We start from the raw sequence: 17295 nt of genomic DNA on the forward strand, positions 1-17295 counted from the left end.
TACAGATTATAGTCATAACCCATGCCACGCCAAGTTTACATTGGTTTCCTATAAAGATTAGAGTCACAGCTCTGCATATACTTTATAGGAAGCTGGCTTCTTTAAAGATATTTTCATTCTTTTCCAGTGAAATGAGCAAAGCAAGCTTGTTTACAAAGCTCTGATGTCATCTACATATATTGTCTTTAAAGTATTTGTGATTTAGTTTATCGCCTGTAAAAGAGAAATTCTAGAATTTACTCAGTAATTACTACCGTAAACAATAGTTTTACTGAGAGAAATCAAATATTTTGTTCTCAATTGTGGTATCATATTGATTCCAATGGTTTCTGGTCTTTTTTTTTTAAGTTTTTTTGGGGGGAGTTTTGGTGAAGGTTTATACATCAGTGTAGGTTCCCATTCAACAATTTCTACACAAATGTTCAGTGACATTGGTTACATTCTTCACAATGCGGGAACATTCCCATTATTTCTGTTCTGGTTCTGTTTCCATTAATCTAGTTTCCCTGCCCCCTTATGTTCTTATCTTTTTGGCTTTTGTACTTCATCATTTCTTCCTTTCACTTTACCTACTCTACGTTCAAGAGAATTTTCAGAGTCTCTTCTAACATGCATTTTAGTCTTTTCAATGACCTCTTGCTTTCTTCATGGAAGATGTCCTTGACGTGATTCCACAGCCCTCTGGTCTTTGATCATTAGTGTTTGATGCATGAAATCTATTCCTGGGATGGTCTCTAACTTCAGGTGGGATGTACTCAAGGTCCTATTTTGGCTCTCGTGGATTTGTTCTACTTTTCTTCAACTTCAACTTGCATATAAGCAATTCGTGGTCTGTTCCGCAGTCTGTCCTTGGCCTTCTTCTGATTGATAATATTGAGCTTTTCTATTGTCTTTTTCCACTGATGTAGTTGATTTGATTCCTGCGTATTCCACCTGGTGAGGTCCATGTGTATAATCGCCGTTTATGTTGTTGAAAAGAGGTATTTGCAATGAAGAAGTCGTTGGCCTTTCAAAATTCTATCATGAGATCGACAGCATTGTTTCTGTGACCAAGGCCACATATTCCAATTATTCTTCCTTCCTTTTTGTTTCTGTTTTTCACTTTCGAATCACCAGTAATTATTGATGCCTCTCAATTGCATGTCTGATCCATTTCAGATTGCAAAAGTTGGTCAAAACCCTCGATTTCTTCATCTTTAGCTTTAGTGGTCAGTGCGTAGATTTGAGTAACAGTCATATTAACTGTTCTTCCTTGTAGCCGTATGGATATCGTTCTACCACTGACAGCGTGGTACTTCAGGGTGGATCTTGAAATGTTCTTTTTGAGGATGAATGCATCGTCACTCCTCTTCAATTTGTCATTCCCGGCATAGTAGACCATATGATTGTCCCATTCAAAATGCCAACACCAGTCCATCTCAGCTCACTAATGCCTAGGATATCTATGTTTATGCATTCCACTTCTTTTTTTTTAGCAATTTCCAATTTTCCTAGATTTGTACTTTGCACATTCCACGTAGTGATTATTAACGGATGTCTGCAGCTTGAAGCTTGACTCCATCCATGTCATTTAGGTTAACTCTACTTTGAGGAGGCAGCTCTTACTCAGTGTTCTTTGGACTGCCTTCCAACCTGAGGCACTATATCAGGCAATGTTCCATTGCTATTCATAAGGTTATCACTGGCTGCTTTTGCAGACCTAGACTGTCAAGTCCTTCTTCCTAGTCTGTCTTAGTCTGGAAGCTCCACTGAAACCTGTCCACCATGAATGACCCTGCCGGCATATGAAGTGTTGGTGGCACAGGTCCCCGTATCACAGCCACACACAATCCACCACAGTATGACAAACGGACAGACCCATGGGGGAGCCGCCCGGAGCACAGGGCTGGGCTGCGGTGGTGTCAGCTTGGGAAAGTCAGTTCCCCTCTTGGCCTCGTATCTTGGTTGGCACCAGGAGGGCCTTGGAATTAAATCAAAATCAGATACCACTAACCTCTAAATAAAAGCCTCCAATAACTTCCATTATATTTAGAAGCCAACCCAGGGCCTCATCTCAGACTAGGGGGCTGCACAGCCTGTACAATGGCCCCCAACAATCCTGCCTCTTGGCCCCCACACCCTGTGTGACCCCCTCACTGAGTGTGGACTGGGCTCAGGAACCTGCTTCTAAAGAACCAAAGAGGACAATTAGCTCTCTGTTTCTTGCTCTCTTTCCTCCATCTCTCTGTCATGTCTCTCCCCCTGGGAAGCAGCTGCCATGTATGACCTGTCCTATGAGGCCCACGTGACAAAGACCTGAGTTGGGGCTGTGATCAACAGACAGAGAAGGACTAGGCTCCCAGTCCAACAGCTCACAAGGTCCTGCTCATAACACAGAGTTAGCAGGGAGCAGATCCTCCCCAGTCCAGCCTCACTTGAGACCACAGCCCCAGGCTCCTGAGAGAACTTGAGGCAGAGTCACCAGCTAAGCTGTGCCACCTTCCTGCCCTACAGAGACTGTGAGGTTATCAGTGCTTCCTGTTGTGAGTTGTCAGTTTTGGGGTGATGTTGTCACAGAGGAGGAGACAGCTCCTCCAGCCCACCAGGTCCTGCGACCTGGACCTGCCCCCCTCCTCTCTCCCTCCTCTCCTTCCCAGCTCCCTCCAGCCACACTGGTAGCTTTCTGACCTCTCTCTGGGCAAACTCACACCTGCCTCCCAGTCTCTGCACCAGCTGTGCCTTCTCCCTGGGACACTGCACCCAGACTCGTGCAGGGCTGGCCCCACCTGTCATTTTGGCCACGAATAAATGTCACCTCCAGGAGACTTCTGGACCCCCACCCAGTGGCCCCAGCCCTCTCTCACTGGCTGTACCCTACTTTATTTTCTCTATGGAATATGCTCTTTTCTTTCCCATGTATTTATCTTCAAGCCCTTGTCCCTCTCCCCTCTACTGTGAGATCCTGGGACAGGGACCACATGGGTCGTGTTTAGCTCCCACTCAGGACCTAACGCAGACCAGGCCCAGGGCAAGAGCTTGAGGTACCATTGCTGAATGAATAAATGAGAGGATCTGATTCACTTCCTGCCTCTGACCAGCTCTGACTGTGGGCATGGATGATAATATTAGGAGGTGCACCTCCTAGACAGGGTGATACCCTGAATGACCTTGGGGTGACTGTCTCCTACTCCAGCGTCTCCAGGAAAGCCCAGGGGTCACCACTGACAGGGTGTCTGCTGCTCTCTGGTGGCCACCGCTAGCACTGCAACTCCAGGCAAGAAACCTCCTATCCCACACCTGCATTAAGGTGTCCTCAAGTCAGCACCTCACCTGAGCCCCGAGATTGATGGATCAGGGCCTGCAGGTCCCCGGGCAGTGTTGGGGACCTCAGGAGACTCCCGTGCCCCCTCTTTGCCTCCACAGGGACTAGGTGCCCAGCTCACTCACCAGGCGTCCTCCCCACACTCGGCAAAGCCCTCACTTCTTCAGGGGGACCCCCAGACACCACCACCTACTGTTCCTGACCCTGGGCCTGGTCTCATGATCCATGGCTCTGACTTGCCCTTCCCGACCCCAAGTTCCCAGTCCCCACACTCCAATGCTCTTCCTCTTGGAATATTCTATTCCTAGAAGGAGAAATCATTTTCCCAGAACCTCAGAGCACAGCAGGTCATCGACACAGAACCAGGGTGAGCGATACTTCTCTGAGCCTTGGAACACTGGGGGTCACCCGCTCCAAACACCCCAATGGGCAGAGGAGGAAACTGAGGCTGGTTGGGGCAGAGCCAAAAGCTGTGTCTGGGCTCCTGTGGGGCGCCCTCCCTCTACTCCCATAGGCTCTTGCCTGCTCTCCGAGCTGGGGAGCAACAGCCCCTCCTCCAGGGAGTTGTCCTGGATTCCACTCCCATCCCCACCTCCAGTGAGTCATGTCTCCCCTTCTCTGGGCATCAACTCTCCTCAGGATTCTAGGAGGAAGGGTCCTACCCAGGGGAGGTTCCGATTCCTCCCCAACCCCTCGAACAGCACAAAAGCTGAGCACCTTCCTTCTCTTGTAGAAGTTGATCACCGTCCTTGGGGGCCTGGCCCCACGTTCATCAGAAAAGGTCTCTGCACTACTGCAAGGTCCCACCGGGCTGCAGAGCACATGTGCACAACTGGAATTGAATAGAGGTCGGGATCTGTGTGCCAGGGCAGGGGGATCTAGGACAGAGACTCAGGAAGCTTGTAGACCAACCCTCCCTGCTGTCCCAGGAAGGGACTGAGGCCTAAGGAAGGAAGGCCCTGAAGGGCACTCACATGGTCCCTGACTTTTACTCCTCACTAGACAAACATGTCCAAACAGTACACATGGTGTTCTCTCTCTCTCTCTGTTTCTCTGTGTCTCCCTGTCTCATTCTCTCTGTCCCTCTACTTCTCTCTTTCTCTCTCTCGTCTGACTAAACACAAATGCGAACACACACACACACTTCTCCATCCATCGTCCACCTTCCAAGCCCAAACCACTGCATCACCCTTAACGTCTCCTTTTCCCTCGTCCCTAACGCTCACAGCACTACCCTTCTTGGCTTTGCCTCTACAGTGGATCCCAGACCGATCCCTTCTCCCCATCTCCACTCTCCACTCTTGTCCTGGTCACCATCTACCGCCTGGACCACGGAACACAGCAGTCTCTGGGCTGTTCCTCGTAAGTGTTCTCTACCAAAAAAAAAAAAAAAAACCTATTGCTGTGGAGTCCATTCCGACGCATAGCGACCGTATAGGAAAGAGGAGAACTGCCCCATAGAGTTTCCATGGAACGCCTAGCTGGCTAACTGCCAACCTTCTGGTTAGCACCCGTAGCTCTTAATCACTACTAGGGCTCTGTTGCTGGGCTCTGGATTGTTCCACCTTTAACTCTCTGTAATCCATTCTTCAAACAGTAGCTGGAATCAGCTTTTTAAACTGAAATCATATCAAGACACGCTTCCATCTAAAACAGTCCAGGGGCTTCAGTTGTACCCTGACTACAGTCAGCAGAGAGAAGTTCCTCTCCAACCTACAGCTAGGTCTCTGAGCTTCCCAGGAAAGTCCTTCTGTTCTCTGGGTCTTGTTTTACCTTCTGTGAAATGAACCAGGCTGCAGGGCTGTTGTGTGGGGGTAGGATGAGGTCAAGTATCTTCCACCCACTTCACCTGCTTTTCCTGGATGCACAGATCGAAGCCACATCCAAGAATCCGAGACTTCTTTTGTGGTGTCCTGCCTGTGAAGAAGGCAGTGAATACATATCTCTACAGGGTTCCCTCTGCAGCTCACCCTGGAATCCTTTTTCTTTAACTCTAGACCAAGGAACCACTCCATCAGTGGTGATTAGTTAGTGTCCTGAAATCGTGTGTGTGTGTGTTTGTGTGTGTGTGTGTGTGCAAGAATCCTTGAATCCTTAAGAGAAGCTTCTAAAATCATATTTAAAGGTAGAAAAACTGTTAAAATCCTGGATGGAGAGAGCGTGAAATAAACACATCTTTGAAAACAGAGAGATTTGTGAACACGTTCTGGTCACTAATGGTGATGGTTCCGTTTCCTAGGCTAACATAACATCCAAGGTAAAACAACTCTTACCACAACGTGGATGATGAATAACACTGGATACAAATCCATATTTCAAAAGTCTTCTGTTAGCAGGCTTCTCGTACATTTCAGCCAGGACTCCTCAGGGGTGTGCTCTTTTACTTTGTCACCTGTGGGCCAAAAGCCCATAGAAGGACCAGGAGCAGCCTAGCCCTGCCATTTTCTTTGTGTTCACTGGAGCCGGGATGGTCTGGAGTGTCTGCCCTGTGTGGTTTCCTGCAAGAATGTTTCACCCTTCTTTCTAGGTGAACTAGAGAGAGGGATCTGTCTGTCTGCAGAGCTAGGCCCCCAGGAACCACCCAGCAAGCAGTGCCCAGGGTGGACTCCACAGGCTTGGGGAGGAGTCCCTGCTGACCCTTTTGAGAGGAGGGACCCCCTTGCCCTCTGGGCTCCTCAGTAGCACCACACGTGACACGTGATCATCAAATATGACCGAGGGAGGAATCACATTGACACATTTTAAAGATGTTCTAATACTTTCTTCCTTCACCTCAGTGGACTGTCTTGGCATCCAGGCACAGACCCCACTGTGGAGACCCCTCATCCATCTCCAACCAGGGTATGGCTGCTTTTCCTTCCTCCTGCCCATGGGAAGCTCCTCTCCTAAGTTTGCCTCCCTCCCTGCCCGAGCCACACAGGGCCCCTCCTTGCCCTTCTCCAGGGAACTATCATCTACCTCCCTGAGTGGGAGATGGGATGGACTGACTAGGAAAAGACGCACCCCTTAGTCTCCAGAGGGCCTGAAGGAATGTGTGTAAATGGTCTTGTCCCTGTCACCCAAGGTCCCCTGTCTTGTTTGGATTACCAGGTTCCAAGCCAGTCAATTGACAACCTCTTAATGTGGACACTACGGCCCACTCATTCTCCAGGTCCCACAAAGACCTGGAACAGCTTTTCCCCTTTCACATGGGAGAGAAGAATGGGCTTTAAGGAAGAAGACCACATAAAGTCACCTGGGGCCTCATCATACCCATGTACCTGGTAGCAACACTCTCCTGGTTCTACCTAGGAGCCCTACAAGCCCAAGTCCCAGAACCAGCTCCTCACCCATCAGCTGTCTGACCTTGGCACCTCACTGAAGCTCCCCATCTCAGACTCTTTATCTGCAAAATGGGAATGAAAACCTATACTGGGGTTGTGTGGACTGTTGTGCAGGGTTTTTCAGAAGCACCTGGTAAAGGGCTACTTGTCAAATTGAAGAGGGTCCCACATATTTATTCACAGGGCTGTTCAGATAAAATGAGAGAGGTGTTGTTAAGTGCCATCCAGTGGGTACGACTCATACAGAACCCACATAGAGCAGAACAGAACTCTACTCGGTCCTCAGTGTCCTCACAATCCTTGTTATGCTTCAGCCCATTGTTGCAGTCACTGTGACAATCTATCACGTTGAGAGTTTTCTTCTTTTTTGGTGACTCTCTATCAAGCATGATGTTCTTCTCAGGGACTGGTCCCTCTAAATAACATGTCCAAAGTATCTTAGACAAAGTTTTGACACCCTGAACTTTACCAGATCATCTACAGTGAAAAATTTTTTTTTTTTTTTTTTTTTACCGTATCAAAGACTCAGCTTCTAGGTCTCTCTATCAGCTCCACAGCATCGTCCTACAGAATCAAAGCCTCTTTTCAAATATACAACCCCTGAAAGAAGTAGATGACCTTGTAACGAGCTAAGAACAGGCTCACTTGTGCTTACTTACTAATCTATACTGAACAATCCCACAAGGGAACTCGTTCACTACAGATGACCTGGTAAGCAAGGTAAGCATTGTGCTTACCTTGTCTACGGGATAATCCGCCCCTCGTGAGAGCTCTTGGCCTCATATTACACCTCTTTTAGGAGGTTCCCGCTGCAGGAACCCTGAGTCCAAACCATTGTACTGCAGGTTCTTCTTGGTCCTGAGCTTCCCTCCTCCCCTCCTAAGCTTCTGTGAGGTTGTCCACTGATATAAGCAATCTTTGTCATTTTCAAGACATGGCGCTCCGAGCAGTAAAGTCAATCACGCGATTTTGTCAGTGAGCTGCCACTGGGTCCATCAGGTTGGGTGTTTACTCACCACCTTTCCAATTACTGAGCTGACCAAATCCCAAAAGGTAAGTAAAGTGCACTCATCCTAGAGTAGGCTTCAGCCCAACCCATCCTTTCTGGGCAGAATTACAAACCCAGGGTCGGAAAGGCCATATATAAGGGGAAAAACACTGGGCTACCCCAGTCATCAGTAGATGACCATTTGGGTGTTTGCACTATTTGGCTGTCATGAGTAATGCTACTCTGAACAAGTCAAGCCCACGTTTTGGCATAAAGACGTCATGTGTTTTATCGTGTTACTCCAGTGTGTACCTAGGGACATTGAGGATGAACTCATTATTTGTATGAGCCTTAAAAACCTGCCCCCAAAGATTAAAATCAGTTTAAAATAAGCTTACAGACTAAATTTATTATCGCATTCAACATGCACTCATTGACACTGACTCTGTGGCCAATGTCCTGGGGACGGCGTGGACAAGACACAAACAGGCTCTGCCCTCTCCAGGCTGCATGGGGAGGGAGGGAGGGTGGGCAGCTGTGCCCACAGTGGCCCCAGTCACAGGGCACGTGAGCTCCAAAAAGGGAAGGCCTGAGCCAGAGACCTGATACCACAGTCCAGTTCCTGGGCCACCAAGGACCCTCCACATGACACCTGCCCAAAGGTACGATTCTGCAGGAGCCCCGATTCAATCCCAGAGCTCTTGTTCACAAAGCAGCTGACTCCACAGTCCCTGACCTCAGACCTAGCTGTCAAAGGGTCAGCACCCCTGTGACCCTGCCATCTACATGGACTGACAGGAGAGCCAGACAGGCTGTCTAGAACCCACACAGTCTCCCCATCATGCACCAGTGAGGACAGGGCCGCCAGTGCTGTGTCAGTGAGACTCTCATGCCGTCGGGTCCCTGCACCCACCAGCCCTCATTCCTTGCTCCTATTTCCCTCCTGTCCCCTCAGGCCTACAGCCTGCTATAGATGAATGTTAGGCTGCGATGCCTGCCCTAGCTCATCCTCTGCCTCTTTTTTCTGCTTTCTAAAGCCCAGTTCCTGGACCTCAGTCTTCCTTTTCTGTAGGATGCGGATGCCCCCCGCCCTGCCCAACTCAGAAAATGGTGCAGGAAGATGAGACAGGGTTTAGAGACCAGCTTCTAGGGCCCTGGGGCCATTCCTGACTGTCTGGGCTAGTGGCTGGGAGGGTGGTCAGCTCACCAAGGAGAAACAAAAGTGGTGATGATGTTTGTAGTTCGTCTTTATGGCACACACAGCACGCGCACCTAGATGAGTGTGTGCCTGCCCTGTGTCTGTGTGTGTCTGTGTGTGTCTGTGTGTGTCTGTGTGTGTCTGTGTGTGTCTGTGTGTGTCTGTGTGTGTCTGTGTGTGTCTGTGTGTGTCTGTGTGTGTCTGTGTGTGTGTACTGAGCCAGTGATATTTTCTCTCCACTGTGGGGCTGAGGACACAGGCTCAGGGGCCTTGAGGAACGTGGTCCTGAATCTGTGCTCGTTCTTGATTCATTCCCTCTCCCGGTGTCCAGAGTACATCAGGGCTGGCTCCCACGGCCACCAAGGGATCCAGGACATGTTCTGGTTCTGGAATTCTGGACCCACAGGCCCCAATGAGTGTGATGTCTCAGGCCCGGCAGTCCTGCCTTCTAGAGAGACGTGACTCCCATCTTAGTATGAGCCCCCTCACCCCCGCATTACCTTGCCCTGAAGAAAAGCTCGCCCTCTTGGCCCCTCGGTGATCCTCCCTCTAAGCCTGGTGCCCACTCCAAGTCCATCTCGGAGAGGGCACAGGTGGGGGGGCAGTGGGGAAATGTGGTCTCCAGGGGTGCCAGGCAGGTAGGGGTACACAGTACTTCCCACATCCTTGGGCACGTGTTCAGGGCCTGAGGACCTCAGGCCAGGGCTGGGGGTGTGCTGCAGGCATTCATCCCCCACCATGGCCCCCTGACTGCTCCCCTGGCCCTCTGTCACCTCCAGCCCCTGAGGTCACCTCCTCCACCCTGTCCCTATCCTGCCCTTGCAGAGCCCTAGCCTCAAGGGTCACCTGGGTGAGTGGTGGAGGGCAGGGACCATGGGTCCCACCCACCTCCTTACTCTCCACACCTGGCCATCTCCTGGCTGCTTCCAACATTTACTCCACCCCTGGGCTTGCTTGGGTCCCAGCATCTCCTGCCACGCTGACTCTTCACCAGGTCTTCAGATCCCTTTATTCTGCTTAAACCCTTGCTGAGAAGTTTCAGTTCCACCCCAGATATACTGAATCAGAATCTACCATTTAACAAGACCCCAAGGTGATTCTCACAAAGAATAAATTTTGAGACCCACTGCTCTACCAGTGCTTCTCAGAATTGGTCCCTAACCAGCAGCATTAGGGTCACCTGGGAACTTGTTAGCAATGCAAATTCTCAGCAGGGGTTCCAACCAGAACAAACCAGGCAGAAGCCCTGCTCCAAACCCCTCTAATGTCCTAAACACCCATATCTGGGGGCTCTTCTGCTGGTCCCCCTCCTCACTTCCCACAAAGGGCTGTTTCCACCGTTTCACCTGCTGTGTACCCATACCTGGGCTGCCTCCTGACACCTTGGGCCTCCTCATTCTCCATACCTGGGCTACCTCCTGGGCCTTCCCATGTGTTCTTGGCCTCACCTGGGCCTTCTCCTGAGCCCTCCTACCTCATTCACACTGAGGCTCTGTCTTCACCTGACCCGTCTCATCTCCTGTCTCTAACACAGGTGGGGACCCTCGTGACCCTGCCACACTCCTCAGCACCCACACCTGGGCTCTCCTGGCCACTACCTTCTCAGCCCACCCACCTCCTCATTCCAGAGCCCTGAGCATCCTCCAGGCCACTCCCATGTCCTCCCCATACCTGGGCTGAATCCTGACCCCTCCCACATGCTCAGTTCCCCTTCTTGAGCAGCATCTGGACCCTTCAGACATTCTCTCTTCACATACATGGGCTTCTGACTCCAATCACATCCTCATTTACCCAAACTGGGCTGCTCCCTAAGCCCTCCCACCCCTCATTACCCACACTTTTGTGATATCCTGGCCCCACCCACAGGCTTAGTCTTCACAACTGTGCCTTCTCCTCACCCAGCCCAAGTCCTTACCTGACCCTCCTTCTTCTTCAGTTCCTAACATTGGCCATTCCATGGTCCCTCAAGGCTCACAATTGCCCAATTCTAGTACTTCTCCAACACTGCCCATGATCTCACAGCCCACACAGGAAAAACCTTCCCACGTCCTCACTTCCCAAGTGCCATCGCCTTCTCATGCCTCCCACCTTCTCACTCCCAACAACTTGGCCACCTCTTGACCCCTCCAACCTCTTCATTACCCACACCTGGGCTACTACTACACCCTCCAGCCTCTTCACTTCTTGTACCTGGGCTGCCTCCTGACACCAGCCATCTCCTCTATCCAACACCTGGGAGTCCTCCTTGTGACCATACCTGCTTCCTTGTCAACTCTGCCAATCTTCTGCCCATCGTCTCATTCCCCACCCTGGGCTTCCTCCTTATCCCTCCCTCTACCTCATTACCCTCACCTGGGCAAACACATGCACCCTCCCACCTCATTATGCCCTGCACCTGTGCCTCTTGAGTCCTCTTTCCTACATACTCCCCACACCTGATCCTCCTCCTGGGCTCTCCCACCTACCTCACACATCCTCCTCACTTCCCAGTACTAAGTACCTCCTGACCCACCCACCTTATTACTCAAAGCTGGGTGTGTTCCTCCTCCACCTCATTCTTCCAACTGTGTGTCCACCTAAAACCTGTGCCTCCCACCTCCTCATTTCTCACCCCTGAGGTTTATCATGGCGTCTCCCTATTTCCATACTTGGGCTGCCTCCTAGTCCTACCCACCTCCTCACTGGCCACACCTGGTCTCCCTCCTGGCCCCTCACACCTCCTCACTCCATACACCTGTGCATCTCCGGGCCTCTCACACCTCCTCATTCCCCACACCTGTGCTTCCTCATGGCACCTCACACCTTCTCAGTCCTCACACCTGGCCTGCCTTCAGACCCCTCACATCCCCTCAGTCTGACACCTGGGATGCCTCCTGGCCCCTCATACCTCCCCGCTCCCCAAAACTGTGCTTCCTCCTAGCCCCTCACACCTCCTCTTTCCTCACACCTGTGCTGTCTCCTGACCCTCAGACCTCCTCAGTCCCCACACCTGGGCTGCCTCATGGGCCTTCCCACTTCCCACCTGACCACACCTGTGACTTCTACTGACACTTTCTGCCTCCTTCCTCTGCAGACATTTGCTGCCTCCTCAACGCTTCCAGCTCAGCAACCACACCTGGTCTTCAACTCACCCTTCCCACCTCCTCACTCCCTACACCTATGCCTTCTACTGACCCACTTCCAACCTTAGTCCTGACACTCCAGCTTCTTCCACATTAACACGCCTGTGCACTCACTGACCCCTCACACCCCGTCATTACCACACCTATGCCTTTTGTGGGCCATCCCTCCTCCTCCTACACCCTCCTCACCCACCATTACTTTACCACCTCCTGACCCCTCCCACCTCATTACCACACCTGCTGCTGATCTACTGGCCCCCCCATCCTCTCACATCCCATACTGGGTCTGACCCCTCCCACCTCCTCACTCACCACACCACTGCTCACCTGGACCCCTCCTGACTCCTTGGTAGCCACATCTGGGAGTTCTCCAGACTTCTTCCAGCTCCTCAGCCCCCACGACTTGTCTGCCTCTTCATCCTTCCCACCTCTCACACCCCACAACTGGACTGTGTCCTCTTCCTTCCCACCTCCTCTTTTTCCACCCCAGGGGTTTCTCCTGTAGACGGGCACTCACACAAATGCCTGTCCACGAAGGCCCACAGGAGCTCTACTGCTCCCATCAGTCCATAGTAGAACCAACCCATATGTCCATCAACAGAGGACTGGGGAACAAAGTGTGGTCCATCCACACAATGGAATACCACTGAGCCTTAGAGAGAATGAGAAACTGACACGTGCTGCAATGGGAATGCCCCTCAAACACATGAAGCTAAGAAGCAAGGTACAAAAGGTCACATGTTTCCATTTAGATAAGAAATTCAGGGCAGGGAAATCCATAGGCACTGAGAGCCAGTCACTGATTGTCATGGGCACAGGGGAAGGTAAAGGGAGGACTGCTTAACAGGTCCAGGGTTTCTGCTTGTGGTGATGACAGTGCTCTGAAGTAGGCACTGCTGATGGTTGACTAGGATTGTGGGGTACATAAAGCCACTATATCACACCCGTTAAAGCTAGAAAAACAAAACTTTATTTCATGAGAAATCTACCAGTTCAAATAGTAAAAACTATAACGTATAATGTGAGCTGTAACAGTACAACAAATAAACCACACAAACACCCACGCAGCTGAAGGAAAGAAAGGATCTCCTTGTGAAGCTGAAGCTCCCTGGCTGGGGCTGAGGAGCTCTTGAGGACTCAGTGTGGCAACTTGTTCGAACTCTGGTACTGGGGCCAGCGCAGGAGAAAGAGGACACAGGGCTACGCTGAGCCCCAGTGTGGCTGCCGGAGCAGGATCAATACGTGCAGGAGGTCCTGCAGCTGGTTCTAGGGGAGGCCCAGGATAAAGATTCCACTTTCCAGCAGACTCTTCATCAGGAGCCTGAGCTAGAACTAGACATGGATGACCTAGAGCTATATCAACGTCTGCTGTTTCTGAAGGAACAGAATCGACATCTGCCGGGGATCCAGGATTCAGTTCCGGAGGTGGCCCAGCAGAAGAATTGAGCTTTCCAATAGGCTCTTCATCTGGTGCCTGGGACAGAGCTGTATGCGGAGGACCTGGGGCTACACGAGGCCCAGGTGCTGATGTAGGAGTAGGACCCACAACACCTTGTCGTCTGGGATCCAGGTCTACAGGTGGTTCAGGGTTAGAATGTGGTTTTCCAATAGGGTCTTCATCCAGGGCCTGGACTGGAGCTGGAGATGGAGGATCTGTGGGTACGCTGAGCTCCAATACTGCTGCAGGCTTAGTATCGCAATCAGCTTGTGGTCCAGGACCGAGTTTTGGAGGTGTCCCAGGATAAGAATCCGAATTGCCCTCAGGCTCTTTGTCTGGATCCTGGGCCACAGCTGGAGTCACAGGGCAGGAGACCACGTCTAGGTCTGCTGTTGCTGTCGGAATAGGACTGACGTCACTTGGTGGTCTGGAAACTTGTTCTGGAGGGGACGCAGGATAACAATCGAGCTTTCCAGCAGGCTCTTTATCTGATGCCTGGGCCAGACGTGCGGATGGAGGACCTGGGACTACACGGAGCCCAGGTGTGGCTGCGTGAACAGGCTCCACATCAGCGGGTGGCCCTGGCACCGGTTCTGGAGATAGCACGGGATAAGAGTCTGACATCCCAGCAGACTCTTCCTCTGGAGCCTGAGCCAGAGATGAAGATGGAGGACATGGGGCTTCATCGAAGTTTGCTCTTTCTGAAGGAATGGGATCGACATTGGCCGGTGTTCCGGGATCGAGTTCTGTAGGTGGCCTGGAATAAGGATCGAGCTTTCTCATACGCCCTTCCTCCGGTGCCTGGGACAGAGTTGTATATGGAGGACCTGGGACTACATGAGAACCCGGTGGTGATGAAGAAGTAGGACCCACAACACCTAGTGGTCGAGACTCAAGTTCCGGAGGAGGTTCCGGAATAGCATCCGGCTTCCCAGTAGGTTCTTCATCTGGTGCCTGGGCCAGAACTGGAGATGGAGAACATGGGGCTTCATTGAAGTTTGCTCTTTCTGAAGGAACAGGATCGACATCGGCCAGTGTTCTGGGATTGAGTTCTGTAGGTGGCCTAGAATAAGCATCGAGCTTTCTCATAGGCCCTTCCTCTGGGGCCTGGGACAGAGTTGTACATGGAGGACCCGGGACTACATGCAGACTTACTGGTGATGAAGGAGTAGGACTCACAACACCTAGTGTTGGAGACTCAAGTTCCGGAGGCGGTCCCGGATTAGCACCTGGCTTCCCAGCAGGCTCTCTGTCTGGTGTGGGAGGTGGTGGTGGACGATCTGGTGTTCTATGCAGCTCCTGTGATGCTTCAGGAGTAGTATCTATCTCAGAAGATGGTTCTCGATTCTCTCCTAGAGGTGACCCAGGAAAACATCCGAGCCCTCCAGCATGTTCTCTGTCTGCTGACAGATCTGGTGATGGAGGACCTGATGTTCTCTCGAGCTTCAGTGTTGGTGTTGGAGCAAGAGGGCGTCCTAGAGTAGCTTCTGGACGTGGCCCTAGGTCCTGAGCTGCTTTTAGACCCAGTGCCGGCCCTGACGGGAGAGGTACAAGAGGAGAAACATTCAACAACATGGCTGCCATTCCTCCTGCCTTTCCAATGACAGAAGATATCCCACAGCCTTGAAGAGAAGACCAGGGTCCAGATTTCCACCCGAGGAAGACTTCCCAGACTGAGGTCCACCAGAGGAGGGTCTGAGGCTAATCTAAGCACAAGCCGAACCCTACCTCTGTGGGTCCTCCCTGTGGGACCAACCCCATGTCCCCTCACAAGCTCACATGCAGGCATACTCAGTTTTCCTCACCCACTGGTTCTGCCTCACTGGGCTCCAGAGGATCCAGCTGGGCACAGAGAAGATGGGCATGGCGCTCCAGGACTGAGCCCGGCATGTTCAACTGCACGTACTCCACCAGGAGCTTCAGACAGGAGAAGTGTGGGGGCTGGTCAAAGTCTTCTGGGTATTCATCCATCCAGGTTTTCAGGATGAAAGAGATGGCGCTGGGGATGGATGGTGAAGAACAGGTCAGAGGCCTGGCCTTTCTCACTACACTGCCGTCTCATAGCACCCATGTAAGGGGCTGGCTTTCTCTGTCTGTCCCGGTCCTTCCAAACCGCAGCCCCAGCGTGCACCGCACCCTCTGGCTATCCTGGCAGTGGCAGGCCTGGTCACTGAGCAGGTGAATAGTGCAGAGCCTTGGTCACAGAGACATCCCTATGAATGGTGTGACCAACTCTCTCTCCTCTGGAAGCCTGAATTATGTCCCTGTCCGTTCCCTGGGTCCCTCCCCAGTGGACAGTAAACCTCTGAGGACAGGAAGGGGTGTGTCTGCATGTTCATCTCACAGCCTGGCACACACACAGGAATCTCTGAGCCTGAGGACAGAGTCTGTCGACTGTCCCAGCTTGCCTAGGCCCTGAGGCCCATCCAAGTGGAGAATGGGCACCAGCCTGCTGCCTGGTCCTCTACATGCACATGAGGGTCTCCTCGCCCACGTTCACTGTTCTCCCAGGGACAGGGACCCCATGCAACTGAGCCCCCATGACAAGGTTACAGCACTGGTGGGCCGGTTTTTCCCCCTCCGTCTGATCGGGCTCAAAATTGGGAGGGAACAACCAGAGCTGGAAGGGGATTATGGCAGGGGTGGGGAGAGGGTCTTCTCGAGGGCCACAGTGAGCCCCTTGCCTCATCTCTGCTTCCCAGTGTGCCCGGGGTCCACCCCCAGCTCTGTGGGACTGCTTTGTTCCTACAGGCGGTACCCCTGAACTCATTCCTCCATAGGGATCAAGGTGTGTGGGTCCCAGGGCATGCCCAGCCCCAGTCCTGACACAAGCCCCCTAAAATCCCCAGGCTTCCTTGGAGACACAAAACCCTCTTTCTCCACCCAATGTCCACTCACTCTTTCTGCTGGTCCTGGGGTCCGCCGGCCCCGGCTGAATGGGGGCAGTTGTATTCATACCTAGAGAAGGCACGAGGGCATCACATCTAATGCACGGTGGACACTACCTGCTTCCCATATCTTCCCATGTCTTCCCCTGTCTAACTCCTGAGTGTGACGGAGGCCCAAGAGGGCCCGGCTCCCTGTCTGCTTTGTTCACTGAATGATGCTGAGTGTCTAGAACAGTGTCTGCAACAGTAGGGCCTTCATAGATAATTGTTGAGTGAATGAACTTTAGGAGCACCTTCCCCAATATCTGAGTATCCTGGGCCCCTCTGTCAGACACCAGGGATTCTTGTTCTGGCTACACCAAGGACAAGGCACCACTACATGGAATCTCAACTCCCCCTTTTCAAATGGGGAACAGGTTTGCTGAAGGGCCTGCACTCAGTGAGGGTTGAGGCAGACAGCTTCTTCTTGAAAGAGAAAAACTATGAATGTGAACATCCCAGCCCCTCCAGCAGCCATTATGCTACAGCTGGGCTCCAGGTGTTGGTCTCTAGTGGCACACTGTTGAAAGAGCTTGACTGCTAACCAAAAGCACAACAGTTCGAATCCAGCTGCTCCTTGGAAACCCTATGGGGCAGGTCTACTCTGTCTTCTAGGGTCGGTATGAGTCAGAATTGACTCCATGGAATAAGTTTGGCTTTGGTGGGGCTCTGGGTACATAGTTGTCATGGCTTGTCCCAGGTGATACTGACAGTAAGGTCAGGCAGGCTGATCCTCTACCGGCCCACTTTTCAGAGGAGCACTCTGAGGCACAGAGACGTGAGTGACTTTCCCCAGACTCATAGCTGGTAGGGGTTGACTTCCCACAGGTCTGTGGAGGGTGGGGTGGTCACCTTTGGAACAACAGATCCAGGACCTGCTGGGTGGTGGTGAAGGTTCTGTAATGTCCCAGAAAGAAGTTGATGTAGGACAAGTCACCCTCCATGAAGGCGGGCACCAGGTGCTCCCCTAGCTTCTCCACTGAGCCAGCCTTGACGAT

The 17295-nt window shown here is 51.9% G+C and overlaps 1 protein-coding gene across 1 annotated transcript in view; it reads right to left on the reverse strand.

Annotated features, from left to right (window-relative positions):
• The window catches only part of LOC126071886 (zinc finger protein 709-like), a 1190808-nt gene that overhangs the window by 160019 nt on the left and 1013494 nt on the right, over nucleotides 1-17295 (reverse strand). The gene's annotated exons all lie outside the window — the stretch shown is intronic.

The sequence above is a fragment of the Elephas maximus genome, chromosome 3 (assembly GCF_024166365.1).
Source record: "Elephas maximus indicus isolate mEleMax1 chromosome 3, mEleMax1 primary haplotype, whole genome shotgun sequence".
In the NCBI taxonomy this organism is placed as follows: Eukaryota; Metazoa; Chordata; class Mammalia; order Proboscidea; family Elephantidae; genus Elephas; species Elephas maximus.